This window comes from Coregonus lavaretus, assembly GCF_964263955.1.
Source record: "Coregonus lavaretus genome assembly, contig: HAP1_SCAFFOLD_1437, whole genome shotgun sequence".
NCBI lineage: Eukaryota > Metazoa > Chordata > Actinopteri > Salmoniformes > Salmonidae > Coregonus > Coregonus lavaretus.
In genome coordinates, this window is record NW_028164123.1 from 37,493 (window position 1) to 51,984 (window position 14,492).

A 14,492-nucleotide genomic window follows, 5' to 3' on the forward strand; every position below is an offset into this window, starting at 1 on the left:
CTTTGTAAAGGTACAGTACTTTCATGTAAAGATGCAGTACTTTTATGTAAAGGTGCAGTACTTTGTAAAGGTGCAGTACTTTCATGTAAAGGTGCAATACTTTCATGTAAAGGTGCAGTACTTTCATGTAAAGGTGCAGTACTTTCATGTAAAGGTGCAGTACTTTCATGTAAAGGTGCAGTACTTTCATGTAAAGGTGCAGTACTTTCCAAGAGTCTGTGAGTGGCATGCTACTCTGCTCTTTGATTCCTCCCAATGAGTTCTGGTGAGAAGTGAGCTACTTCGGTATATTTGTCTGTCTACAAAATCTGATTCATCATGATATGAGGCAGTAACCTTTTCATCCCATGTTATTTAATGTGTTTGGCTAATATTCTGTGTGGTCGCCGGTGATGATTTTAACAACGTGTGGTGACCATTGTGGTGGTTGTAATCGTTGCTCAAAGTGAGACAGTGTTGTAAATAGAGTTGCAAAATTCTGGTAACTTTCCCAGAATTCACATGTTTTCAAAAAAATCCCGGTAGGAAGACTCCTGGAATCAGGAGGGAATGGTCAGGAAATGCTGGACTCCTCCAATCGGGATTTCTGGAAAACCTGGGAATTTGGAGAAAGGTACTGGAATTTAGCATCTCTAGTTGTAAGACACAGGGCTGGTGTACAAGCTGCTTATATTATATAAATAACCCTGTGATTATGAGGTAATATTTACATAGTGACTGTGTGGATACTTTCAATTAATGTTTATGTATGATGCAGTTATATGTTTATATAAAATGATTGTTATATATTTTCTATAAAAATAATGTGTCCCGGTCAAAGATGTTCACATGCACATGATGAGGGACAAGTTAAATTGCAATAAAGTAAAATGTATGTAATTAAATATATGTTTTACCATTGAGACATATTGACAAAATTGATATCCACAGGTCTTTCTGATGAGTTTTTCATACAAGTCAAATACCACAATATGATAATGGTTCTATGACTATGATGGTTACTAGCTATGAAACAAGTGGACCTGAGGTGAGATGTTGCCAGTGGTTGACTTGATAATGGTTCTACGACTACGATGGTTACTAGCTATGAAACAAATGGACCTGAGGTGAGATGTTGCCAGTGGTTGACTTGATAATGGTTCTACGACTACGATGGTTACTAGCTATGAAACAAATGGACCTGAGGTGAGATGTTGCCAGTGGTTGACTTGGGGCAGGAGCTCACCCGAACAGAGTACCGGCACCTCAAATGTTCTGCTGCTTGAGTTACTGCACCCCTTATAGAATATTACCTAAAAAAAGTATTTGCAGAGTTCCAGCACCTAAATATAAACAGTACCAGCACTCAAAATGAGTATCGGCACCTATTTCAGTCCCAAGTCAAGCACTGGGTGTTGCCCATCTTTTTCCCTACAGACTGTTTCCAGGTGGAGAATGTCAGTAGTCAAACAGCTCCACCTAGTGGTATAACTGTAGTGTGACTAGTACAGTATTGATGGTTGGCTCCAAGCTGTGTATTAGTGGTGCTGTATTATTTTAGGAGTAACTGATGTCACTTAATTAGTCTGAAATCCAGACCCGTTTTGTGCTAATATTCCACCCCCTGTACTCCGTGTCAAATGTTTAGCATGGGAGTGGAATGTTAGCACAAACAGACTGATGTCCAGGCAACCACTTAATAACATTCACAGTTATGTTTTTGTCTCCTCGCGGTGTTAGCTGATTTGGGATTGGGTGCCGGGAGGACAGTTTTGTTGACATGATGACTCTCATGGATTTCACTAGTTGACCAGGACACACAATGTTTTGACCAGGACACACAATGAGTTGACCAGGACACACAATGAGTTGACCAGGACACACAATGAGTTGACCAGGACACACAATGAGTTGACCAGGACACACAATGAGTTGACCAGGACGCACAATGAGTTGACCAGGACACACAATGAGTTGACCAGGACAAACAATGAGTTGACCAGGACACACAATGAGTTGACCAGGACACACAATGTGTTGACCAGGACACACAATGAGTTGACCAGGACGCACAATGTGTTGACCAGGACGCACAATGAGTTGACCAGGACACACAATGAGTTGACCAGGACACACAATGAGTTGACCAGGACACACAATGAGTTGACCAGGACACACAATGAGTTGACCAGGACACACAATGAGTTGACCAGGACACACAATGAGTTGACCAGGGCACACAATGAGTTGACCAGGACACACAATGAGTTGACCAGGGCACACAATGAGTTGACCAGGACACACAATGAGCTGACCAGGACACACAATGAGTTGACCAGGACACACAATGAGTTGACCAGGACACACAATGAGTTGACCAGGACAAACAATGAGTTGACCAGGACACACAATGAGTTGACCAGGACGCACAATGAGTTGACCAGGACGCACAATGAGTTGACCAGGACACACAATGTTGGACTTTCATTTTTTTCAAGACGTTTTAACGAGTGTTCTAGTTTTCAAATACACCTTTTTTTGACACAAGAACTATACAAGATGTTTGGTTTTATCACACCATGTATGATGGAATGACGTGCAGCTTCATTTATTCGTTTTGGATGAATACATTTCCATGTCCTAGCATGCAGCCCAAATGCCACCATATTCACTATGTAGTGCACTGCTGGGCTCTGGTCAAAAGTAGTGCACTATATAGGGAATAGGGTGCCCTTTGGGACTCACAAATATATACTTAATCTATGAATGCATTTCCAGGACACCATTCTAAAGACTGACTGTCTTCTCTGCATTGTTTCTGTTTCTGTACATTGATATAGAGATGGAAGTTATTAGAAGAGATGTGAACAATGTATAAAATTAGCTTGACCTATACCTAAAGATTTTTGTCAAAGTCAGAGGATTGGAATACAACTTGTCCTACTTGAGGTGGCAGCATTTCTCCTTTTCCTATTAATACAACGCATGCGTCCTAAATGGTACACTATTCTCTATTTAGTGCACTACTTTTGACCTATTTAGTGCACTACTTTTGACCTATTTAGTGCACTACTTTTGACCAGGGCCCATATAGGGAATAGGGCCCCATTTGGGACGCAATATTGTATCGCTCCTTTAAATTGTTCAGTATGATATGTGATCGGATCAACAGAAGGATAAGTCATTTACCAAGTGTTTTATAAATCCAAATGTTGTGTTATTTCATTTTTATAATGATATGATTGACTTGTGGTATACAATCTTATGCTCGTGATATTTTATAAGAGATGTTTCATTTGAACAATTGTTTGTTTGTTAGTATCACCTGATTGACACAAACTGCATGTTCAGTTATGAGGATATGATGAGTTTGGATTTTTGTTGCCAGTAAAGCACTTCTGAAGGCACTAATTTTAATGACAAATCATTTGAAGGCTTTTTTTTTTTGTATGTGTCATTTTATAGGGGAATAAAGTTTCATACTGTGTTTCAGTGTCCGGTCACAGACTGTTGTGCACACACACACACACACACACACACACACACACACACACACACACACACACACACACACACACACACAAACACACTCACACAAACACACTCACACACACACACACACACACACACACACACACACACACACACACACACACAAACACACTCACACACACACACACACACACACACACACTCACACACACACACACACACACACACACACAAACACACACACACACACACACACACACACACACACACACACACACACTCACACACACACACACACACACACACACACACACACACACACACACACACACACACACACACACACACACACACGCACACACACACACACACGCACGCACGCACACACACACACACACACACACACACACACACACACACACAAACATTAGGAACACCTTCCTAATATTGAGTTGCACCCCCCCTTTTTCCTACAGAACAGCCTCAATTCATCGGGGCACGGACTCTACAAGGGGTCGAAAGCGTTCCACAGGGATGCTGGCCCATGTTGACTCCAATGCTTCCCACAGTTGTGTCAAGTTGGCTGGATGTCCTTTGGGTGGTGGGGTGTTCTGGTCCTCTGTAGCTCAGCTGGTAGAGCACGGCGTTTGTAACGCCAAGGTAGTGGCTTCGATCCCCGGGACCACCCATACACAAAAATTTATGCATGCATGACTGTAAGTCGCTTTGGATAAAAGCGTCTGCTAAATGGCATATTATTATTATTATTATACACACAGGAAACTGTTGAGCGTGAAAAACCCAGCAGCGTTTCAGTTCTTGACACAAACCGGTGCGCCTGGCACCTACTACCATACCCCGTTCAAAGGCACTTAAATATTTTGTCTTGCCCATTCACACTCTGAATGGCACACATACACAATCCATGTATCAAGGCTTAAAAATCATTATTTAACCTGTCTCCTCCCCTTCATCTACACTGATTGAAGTGGATTTAACAGGTGACACCAATAAGGGATCACAGCTTTCACCTGGATTCACCTGGTCAGTCTTATGTCATGGAAAGAGCAGGTGTTCTTTAATGTCTTGTCTACTCAGTAGGTGAGTAATTGCAGGTATATAGGATAGACCAGCTTTTTATAATGTAGGGTAAGGGAGTGTGCTGTTAATTTTCTTATTAAATCATTACCATCATCAAGTTTATATAATTTGATTGTTTGTGTTTGACATAGGACCACGATATAGCTCTATAAACCAACATGGGCACTGGATAAGAGCGTCTGCTAAATGATGACCCCCTGGCCATTAGGCTTAGGTGTTTTCTATAAATCAACCACTAGGCGTCGCTATTGTATTTCTTATATTTGACTATATGACGTTATAGGTCTCCAGGCCTAGTAGTTAATCATAGTAGTAAGATTACTTCTGTTTCTAGTAATTATTTTTCAAATACTGTCACATGCCAAAGTTATGACCAGATGTGTTTATGTGACGGGGGTCACAGGAAAATCAAAAGGTCGCTCAAGGAATTCACACCTGTAAGAAATTAAATTCCTGATTGAACGGGCGTGTCTTCCAATGGACAATGTGGCGGCTGCATGCTAGCGGTGGATGTCAACTTCATGGAGGAAACATGATGTGAGTAATGTCTGAATTTGCTAGGGAAATATTAGTTGTATTTTTTTGGGGCACGTGTTCGTTAAACATCCAGTAAAGCAATACGTTTCCCCATGTTCTTCACATTGATTGACACCAACACAACATGCGGCAAGTTGGTATCAATGGTTGCAATTAGGAAACAGCATCTAAATTCTACACCTCCCCTATGGAGTTGCTTTCATTTAATGAAATATTAGCCTAAACTGGAACTTTCTAGTCTGTTAAAAGGGTTATTGGTGTTGTGGACATCGCAGTCAGTCCAGTTTTTATATAAGGGTTCAGGAAAGGTTAGTGTACCTATTGATGATGCTACTTCTGCCCATGCGCAATTAGCCTGGGGACGAGGTAAGGTGAGTCGAAGCTGATCGGGTTGAACATTATCGCACACCCTTGTACCTGTCAAAAATAAGAATATAGTCATAAACATAATGCTGTCATTGGGGCAGTGTTGACATGCAGCATGTTATCCTAATTCTGAATGACACAGGACCACTGTATTCCTCTGGGAAATGTGATGGAAATGAGAAAAGCATAGGGGGAGGGAATGGCGTTTGCAACGCCATGGTTGTGGGTTCGATTCCCACGGGGGGCCAGTATGAAAAAATATAATAATAATAATAATAATAATAATAATAATGTATGCACTCACTAACTGTAAGTCTCTCTGGATAAGAGCGTCTGCTAAATGATTAAAATGTAAATAAATGTAAATGTCATGTCTATAAAAGTTTAACTTTACACTATATACACAAAAGTATGTGGACGCCCCTTCAAATTAGTGGATTCGGCTAGTTCAGCCACACCCGTTGCTGACAGGTGTATAAAATCAAGCACACAGCCATGCAATCACCATAGACAAACATTGGCAGTAGAATGGCCTTATTGTGAAGTGAAAATGTGTTTTCCAAGCTTAAAAGGATAAACATTCAAGCATGATTTCTGCAGCGTTCAAGACAACTGGGAACTCTAGAGCTCCGACCTGAAGCCTACTGTTCTGACTTGGTGTACATGGAGAATAACGTAAGAGTGGCCCATGTTCTGAATTCTGTCGCTGTACATTTCAAAAGTGCTGAACAAATAGTTATATTGATTACGTCCATCCTAGCTCGCTCATTAACGTCTTAATCGAAATTTGTTTAAGCAAGTCAGCCATATCAGCAATGTTTTTTTTAAAGGCAGTAAATTAGTAATGAGAATAACCCTTTACTCAGAACTTTGTTGAAGCACCTTTGGCAGCGATTACAGCCTCGAGTCTTCTTGGGTATGACACTATAAGCTTGGCACACCTGTATTTGGGGAGTTTCTCTCATTCTTCTCTGCAGATCCTCTCAAGCTCTGTCAGGTTGGATGGGGAGTGTCGCTGCACAGCTATTTCCGGGTCTCTCCAGAGATGTTAGATCGGGTTGAAGTCCGGGCTCTGGCTGGGCCACTCAAGGACATTCAGAGACTTGTCTCGAAGCCACTCCTGCGTTGTCTTAGCTGTGTGCTTAGGGTCGTTGTCCTGTTGGAAGGTGAACCTTCGCCCCAGTCTGAGGACCTGAGCGCTCTTGAGCAGGTTTTCATCAAGGATCTCTCTGTACTTTGCGCCGTTCATCTTTCCCTCGATCCTGACTAATCTCCCAGTCCCAAGCGCTGAAAAACATCCCCACAGCATGATGCTGCCACCACCATGCTTCACCGTAGGGATGGTGCCAGGTTTCCTCCAGACGTGACGCTTGGCATTCAGGCCAAAGAGTTCAATCTTGGTTTCATTAGAACAGAGAATCTTGTTTCTCATGGTCTGAGTCTTTTAGATGCCTTTTGGCAAACTCCAAGCTGGCTGTCATGTGCCTTTTACTGAGGAGTGCCTTCCGTCTGGCCACTCTACCATAAAGGCCTGATTGGTGGAGTGCTGCAGAGACGGTTGTCCTTCTGGAAGGTTCTCCCATCTCCACAGAGGAGCTCTCTGAGTGACCATCGGGTTCTTGGTCACCTCCCTGACCAAGGCCCTTCTCCCCTGATTGCTCAGTTTGGCCGGGCGGCCAGCTCTAGGAAGAGTCTTGGTGGTTCCAAACTTCTTCCATTTAAGAATGATTGAGGCCACTGTGTTCTTGGGGACTTTCAATGCTGCAGAAAATGTTTTGGTACCCTTCCCCAGATCTGTGCCTCGACACAATCCTGTCTCGGAGCTCTACGGACAATTACTTCGACCTCATAGCTTGGTTTTTGCTGTCAAATGTGGGACCTTATATAGACAGGCGTGTGCCTTTCCAAATCATGTCCAATCAATTGAATTTACCACAGGTGGACTCCAATCAAGTTGTAGGAACATCTCAAGGATGATCAATGGAAACAGGATGCACCTGACCTCAATTTCGAGTCTCATAGCAAAGGGTCTGAATACTTATGTAAATAAGGTATTTCAGTTTTTTATTTTTAATACAATTGCAAACATTTCGAAACCTGTTTTTACTTCGTCATTATGGGGTATTGTGTGTAGATTGAGGGGGAAAAAATAATTTGATCCATTTTAGAATAGGGCTGTAACGTAACAAAATGTAGGAAAAGTGAAGGGGTCTGAATACTTTCCGAATGCACTGTATTTCAACATTTTCAACATAAGTATTTAAAACTCATTCAGAACCGAAAATGAACCTGATTTCAACGTCCGAAAAATACATATTTTTCAACATCTGGAAAATATGCATTTTCAACTTCATGGAAAATATGTATTTTAAACATACTGAAAATAACTTTTCACGTTTTCATTCAGAACCTAAATTGAACCTAACTTCAACGTCTTTTCAACGTCATTTTGCTTACTGGGAATATTCTATTTTTTGCGGGAGCCATTTTCTGGTCTCACCTTGGGTGACAGAACGGTAATGACCGGCCCTGTGCCAACTTCAGTTTGGTGGAGGAGGAATAATGGTCTGGGGCAGTTTTTTATGATTCGGGCTAGGCCCCTTAGTTCCAGTGAAGGGAAATCTTAACGCTACAGCATAAAATGACATTCTAAACGATTTCTGTGCTTCCAACTTTGTAGCAACAGTTTGGGGAAGGCCCTTTCCTGTTTCAGCATGACAATGCCCCCGTGCACAAAGCGAGGTCCATACAGAAATGGTTTGTCAAGATCAGTCTGGAAGAACTTGACTGGCCTGCACAGAGCCCTGACCTCAACCCTATCGAACACCTTTAGGATGAATTGGAACGCCGACCGCAAGCCAGGCCTAATCGTCCAACATCAGTGCCCGACCTCACTAATGCTCTTGTGGCTGAATGGAAGCAAGTCCCCGCAGCAATGTTCCAACATCTAGTGGAAAGCCTTCCCAGAAGAGTGGAGGCTGTTATAGCAGCAAAGGGGGGACCAACTCCATATTAATGCCCATGATTATGGAATGAGATGTTTGACAAGCAGGTGTCCACATACTTTTGGACATGTAGTGTGTGTATATACAGTGGGGAGAACAAGTATTTGATACACTGCTGATTTTGCAGGTTTTCCTACTTACAAAGCTTGTAGAGGTCTGTAATTTTTATCATAGGTACACTTCAACTGTGAGAGACGGAATCTAAAACAAACATCCAGAAAATCACATTGTATGATTTTTATGTAATTTGCATTTTATTGCATGACATAAGTATTTGATCACCTACCAACCAGTAAGAATTCCGGCTGTCACAGACCTGTTAGTTTTTCTTTAAGAAGCCCTCCTGTTCTCCACTCATTACCTTTATTAACTGCACCTGTTTGAACTCGTTACCTGTATAAAAGACACCTGTCCACACACTCAATCAAACAGACTCCAACCTCTCCACAATGGCCAAGAACAGAGAGATGTGTAAGGACATCAGGGATAAAATTGTAGACCTGCACAAGGCTGGGATGGGCTACAGGACAATAGGCAAGCAGCTTGGTGAGAAGGCAACAACTGTTGGCGCAATTATTAGAAAATGGAAGAAGTTCAAGATGACGGTTAATCACCCTCGGTCTGGGGCTCCATGCAAGATCTCACCTCGTGGGGCATCAATGATCATGAGGAAGGTGAGGGATCAGCCCAGAACTACACGGCAGGACCTGGTCAATGACCTGAAGAGAGCTGGGACCACAGTCTCAAAGAAAACCATTAGTAACACACTACGCCGTCATGGATTAAAATCCTGCAGCGCACGCAAGGTCCCCCTGCTCAAGCCAGCGCATGTCCAGGCCCGTCTGAAGTTTGCCAATGACCATCTGGAAGATCCAGAGGAGGAATGGGAGAAGGTCATGTGGTCTGATGAGACAAAAATAGAGCTTTTTGGAGGAAGAAGAAGGATGAGTACAACCCCAAGAACACCATCCCAACCGTGAAGCATGGAGGTGGAAACATCATTCTTTGGGGATGCTTTTCTGCAAAGGGGACAGGACAACTGCACTGTATTGAGGGGAGGATGGATGGGGCCATGTATCGCGAGATCTTGGCCAACAACCTCCTTCCCTCAGTAAGAGCATTGAAGATGGGTCGTGGCTGGGTCTTCCAGCATGACAACGACCCGAAACACACAGCCAGGGCAACTAAGGAGTGGCTCCGTAAGAAGCATCTCAAGGTCCTGGAGTGGCCTAGCCAGTCTCCAGACCTGAACCCAATAGAAAATCTTTGGAGGGAGCTGAAAGTCCGTATTGCCCAGCGACAGCCCCGAAACCTGAAGGATCTAGAGAAGGTCTGTATGGAGGAGTGGGCCAAAATCCCTGCTGCAGTGTGTGCAAACCTGGTCAAGACCTACAGGAAACGTATGATCTCTGTAATTGCAAACAAAGGTTTCTGTACCAAATATTAAGTTCTGCTTTTCTGATGTATCAAATACTTATGTCATGCAATAAAATGCAAATGAATTACTTAATCATACAATCTGATTTTCTGGATTTTTGATTTTAGATTCCGTCTCTCACAGTTGAAGTGTACCTATGATAAAAATTACAGACCTCTACATGCTTTGTAAGTAGGAAAACCTGCAAAATCGGCAGTGTATCAAATACTTGTTCTCCCCACTGTATACAGTTCAGAAAGTATTCACACCCCTTGACTTTCTCCACCTTTTTGTTGTTACAAGGTGGGATTAAATTGTATTTGTCCTTTTTTTGGTCAACGATCTGCACAGTCTAATGTCAAAGTGGAAGAAAAATTATAACATAAAATAAATAAATGAATAACTTGATTTCCATAAGTATTCAACCTCCTGAGTCGATCCATGTTAGAATCACCTTTGGCAGCGGATATAGCGGAGTCTTTCTGGGTACATCTCCTTTGGCAGCGGATATAGCGGAGTCTTTCTGGGTACATCCCCTTTGGCAGCGGATATAGCGGAGTCTTTCTGGGTACATCCCCTTTGGCAGCGGATATAGCGGGTGTCTTTCTGGGTACATCCCCTTTGGCAGCGGATATAGCGGAGTCTTTCTGGGTACATCTCTGAGAGTTGGCAGCGGATATAGCGGAGTCTTTCTGGGTACATCCCCTTTGGCAGCGGATATAGCGGAGTCTTTCTGGGTACATCTCTGAGAGTTGGCAGCGGATATAGCGGAGTCTTTCTGGGTACATCCCCTTTGGCAGCGGATATAGCAGAGTCTTTCTGGGTACATCCCCTTTGGCAGCGGATATAGCGGAGTCTTTCTGGGTATATCTCTGAGAGTTGGCAGCGGATATAGCGGAGTCTTTCTGGGTACATCCCCTTTGGCAGCGGATATAGCGGCGTCTTTCTGGGTACATCACCTTTGGCAGCGGATATAGCGGAGTCTTTCTGGGTACATCACCTTTGGCAGCGGATATAGCGGAGTCTTTCTGGGTACATCACCTTTGGCAGCGGATATAGCGGGGTCTTTCTGGGTACATCTCAGAGAGTTGGCAGCGGATATAGCGGCGTCTTTCTGGGTACATCTCTGAGAGTTGGCAGCGGATATAGCGGCGTCTTTCTGGGTAAATCTCTGAGAGTTGGCAGCGGATATAGCGGAGTCTTTCTGGGTAAATCTCTGAGAGTTGGCAGCGGATATAGCGGAGTCTTTCTGGGTAAATCTCTGAGAGTTGGCAGCGGATATAGCGGAGTCTTTCTGGGTAAATCTCTGAGAGTTGGCAGCGGATATAGCGGAGTCTTTCTGGGTAAATCTCTGAGAGTTGGCAGCGGATATAGCGGAGTCTTTCTGGGTAAATCTCTGAGTTGGCAGTGGATATAGCGGCGTCTTTCTGGGTACATCACCTTTGGCAGCGGATATAGCGGAGTCTTTCTGGGTACATCTCTGAGAGTTGGCAGCGGATATAGCGGAGTCTTTCTGGGTAAATCTCTGAGAGTTGGCAGCGGATATAGCGGAGTCTTTCTGGGTAAATCTCTGAGAGTTGGCAGCGGATATAGCGGAGTCTTTCTGGGTAAATCTCTGAGAGTTGGCAGCGGATATAGCGGCTTCTTTCTGGGTAAATCTCTGAGAGTTGGCAGCGGATATAGCGGAGTCTTTCTGGGTACATCTCTGAGAGTTGGCAGCGGATATAGCGGAGTCTTTCTGGGTACATCTCTGAGAGTTGGCAGCGGATATAGCGGAGTCTTTCTGGGTAAATCTCTGAGAGTTGGCAGCGGATATAGCGGAGTCTTTCTGGGTAAATCTCTGAGAGTTGGCAGCGGATATAGCGGCTTCTTTCTGGGTAAATCTCTGAGAGTTGGCAGCGGATATAGCGGAGTCTTTCTGGGTACATCTCTGAGAGTTGGCAGCGGATATAGCGGCGTCTTTCTGGGTACATCTCTGAGAGTTTGCAGCGGATATAGCGGCGTCTTTCTGGGTAAATCTCTGAGAGTTGGCAGCGGATATAGCGGTGTCTTTCTGGGTAAATCTCTGAGAGTTGGCAGCGGATATAGCGGCGTCTTTCTGGGTACATCACCTTTGGCAGCGGACATAGCGGCGTCTTTCTGGGTAAATCTCAGAGTTTTGGACCCCTGGATTGTACAATATTTGCACATTATTCTTTTAAAGATTCTTCAAGATCTGTGAAGTTGGTGGTTGTTTATTGCTAGACAGCCATTGTCAAGCCTTGCCATAGATTTTCAATGCGATTTAAATCCAAACTGTAACTAGGCCACTCAGGAACATTCAATGTGTTCTTCGTAAGCAACTCCAGTGTGTGTTTGTCCTTGTTTTAGCTTATTGTCCTGCTGAAAGGTGAATTAGTCTCGCAGTGTTTGGTGGAAAGCAGACTGAACCAGGTTTGCCTCTAAGATTTTGCCTGTGCTTAGTTCTATTCCGTTTATTTTTATCCTAAGAAAGTATTTCTGCGCACAAAGTCAAACAACTGCCAATCCTATAGCCTATCCAAGTCAAACAACTGCCAATCCTATAGCCTATCCAAGTCAAACAACTGCCAATCCTATAGCCTATCCAAGTCAAACAACTGCCAATCCTATAGCCTATCCAAGTCAAACAACTGCCAATCCTATAGCCTATCCTATAGCCTATCCAAGTCAAACAACTGCCAATCCTATAGCCTATCCAAGTCAAACAACTGCCAATCCTATAGCCTATCCTATAGCCTATCCAAGTCAAACAACTGCCAATCCTATAGCCTATCCAAGTCAAACAACTGCAATCCTATAGCCTATCCTATAGCCTATCCTATAGCCTATCCTATAGCCTATCCAAGTCAAACAACTGCCAATCCTATAGCCTATCCAAGTCAAACAACTGCCAATCCTATAGCCTATCCTATAGCCAATCCTATAGCCTATCCAAGTCAAACAACTGCCAATCCTATAGCCTATCCAAGTCAAACAACTGCCAATCCTATAGCCTATCCTATAGCCTATCCTATAGCCAATCCTATAGCCAATCCTATAGCCAATCCTATAGCCTATGCTATAGCCTATGCTATAGCCTATGCTATAGCCTATGCTATAGCCTATGCTATAGCCTATGCTATAGCCTATGCTATAGCCTATGCTATAGCCTATGCTATAGCCTATCCTATAGCCAATCCTATAGCCAATCCTATAGCCAATCCTATAGCCAATCCTATAGCCAATCCTATAGCCAATCCTATAGCCAATCCTATAGCCAATCCTATAGCCAATCCTATAGCCAATCCTATAGCCAATCCTATAGCCAATCCTATAGCCTATCCATCCTTGCGCTGCAACACTGCCTGGCCGGGTCTGTGCGCACTTGAAGAGCTGAGTGAAATATGACTTTTTACAAGCGCTGCGCACAGGCATGAAAAATTGGTCAAATGTACTTTTAAACGAATGTCTACTGAAGTGAGACTTTGCCCTTGTTTCTTGGCTATCTACATTTTGTTTTATTCACAAGCTAGGTAGTTTTTTTTTTCTCAATGTTTGGGTTTCAACCGCTACGGAAGAGAAGACGACGCGGCTACTAGTCAGACTAACGTGACTCCGATGGCGTTACCATGGTAACCTCCCGCCCTTAAAGAGGCAGGTGAGCATTTTGGTTAAAGCTGCGATATAGTACCACAGAATGCGTCATCATACCCATAAAACCTAGCGGTCGAACAGGGAAATGGTTCCAATTGTTTTCCCCAACGTTTTCTCCCATAGGGAAAAGACTGCCGAATCGAGCTGAAGGTAAGAATCTCTGGATTAACTATCTAATGTCAGTTAAATGTAGTAATGAATACATTGGCTACATTTCTTTTAAATTGATAATTCTGTGAACTGTCTTGTGCAAGTTTTAAATTGACACAAAACCTCTTAGCAAAGTTATCAGCTAGAGAGGAGGTGCAGGAGTTTGCAGGGATTTGTAGTTTTCCATGATGTCTACTTTGATTCCAAAATGCTAATTAGCATCAGAGTAAATAGAGGTGAATATATTGATAAAAGTCACCTTGTCCGAGAGAGATTTACATGGATATCAAAAACGTCACGCCAGGGTAAGCCTACACGAAACACAACTCTTATATTAAGTGTTTTTAAAAAAAAAATCCCCTATGGGAAAAATGAATGGTGGAAGAACTGTTTCCCTGTTTGACCGCTAAGGGCTCTTTTATGTCACTTTTTTTTTTTTGGCGACCTTACAAAATTCACGTAGAATATGAGTTATAGATCTGTCATTTTCATTGAGAGCAAGTCTAGGAAGCGGCAGATCTGTTCTATGTTTTTGCGTCTTTTTCTTTCGGTTTTGTACACCAGCTGAAAATACGATATTTTTGGTTATGGAAAATATATTTCACAGCGGTTTAGACGGTACAATGATTCTCTCCACTGGACTTGTTTTGTCACATAAACTGAAATTAGCAGAGCTATTAGAACTTTAGCAATCAGGAAATGGCGGCGCGATTTCTGCATAGTGCATCTTTGAAAGACTCGGGTCACAAACTGTAATTCAATTAAACAATATACCACTACTTATTACTAAT